This window comes from Photinus pyralis, unplaced genomic scaffold, assembly GCF_008802855.1.
Source record: "Photinus pyralis isolate 1611_PpyrPB1 unplaced genomic scaffold, Ppyr1.3 Ppyr1.4_LG2, whole genome shotgun sequence".
Taxonomy (NCBI): Eukaryota; Metazoa; Arthropoda; class Insecta; order Coleoptera; family Lampyridae; genus Photinus; species Photinus pyralis.
The window spans coordinates 13,205,940-13,207,003 of NW_022170403.1; the positions used below are offsets into that span (position 1 = coordinate 13,205,940).

Sequence of the window (1,064 nt, forward strand, 5' to 3'; positions counted from 1 at the left end):
ATATGAGTCACAAGCTATATTACCGTTTTGCTTATCTTTGACCCACTCCGGCCGTTCATGGGTAATTCTATCCCAAATGTTTTCACCCTTGCCTATAATTAAAATTTAAAACAGATTTACCTACCCAACACAAAAAATAATATAGTCACCATCGTCGTTCCAACCACCTTCGATTTGATAAGCTGCGGTTGCCACTCCAAAGGTAAAGTCGTTTGGAAAATGAAACGCTTTTTCACATACGATTCCGGTGGCGGTGAAAATTAAAAAAAAAACTACGATCATCGTGTCCATTGCGTATTTCGTAAGTTAACGACAGCAGCTATTCTTCTTGTCTGTACTTATCCTAAAAACAGATACATTACTTAATAATACCTACTGATGTTGTTTTAGTAACTAATTCTTTAAAAAATACTCATTTCATTTGGCATTTTGACAATCACCATACAACACAGTTTTTTTGCATAATGATCAAATTGCCGGACATTTTTGTCAAAAAAATCGTACCGGTAAAATGAGGTTACTTTATGACATGTCAACCGTCCTTAATTGACTGAATCATACAGTGACTTTTATTTTAGAAAACATACTGAAAAATTTCAAAAACTGAATGTATCACAATTTCACCCCAGGATCTGGAGTTACTTTGTGACCCAAAGTTATCCATGAGTCCTTGCATTTTTAATATATGTAACCTCAAATATGATAGTTATTAACGATCCTCGAGATCGTTTATAATTTTGTATTGCTGTCTGTCTCTCTGTCTGTCCGTATATCTGTCCACTTGTTCGTGTGCACGATACACCATATAAAACATAAAAAAGATCGCTATTGTTTTTGGGCTACGTAGACTAATGGGCCTAAAAGTTACAGCCCAAAAACTGTCCAAACTTCCAAAAAAAGGGTTTCTTTTATAATTCTTGTTACCAAGAACAAAAGAATGTCCGATTTTCTGTGTTAGTAAGCAACTGTGCAGATTAAACAAGTTAAAAAGTAATCGTAAACGATTTACATAAAGCGCATTTCCACTTGCATTCATTTCCCATTTATAAGATGCAACTTCTGTT

General features: G+C 34.5%; 1 long non-coding RNA gene across 1 annotated transcript; it reads right to left on the minus strand.

The window, feature by feature from the left end:
- LOC116164617 lies at window positions 1-445 on the minus strand. The gene is made up of 3 exons (XR_004143952.1): window positions 395-445; window positions 150-343; window positions 1-92 (listed from the first exon to the last, which is right to left on the minus strand). It is a non-coding gene; the product is annotated as an uncharacterized LOC116164617 (long non-coding RNA).
- Window positions 446-1,064: the final 619 nt, after the last annotated feature.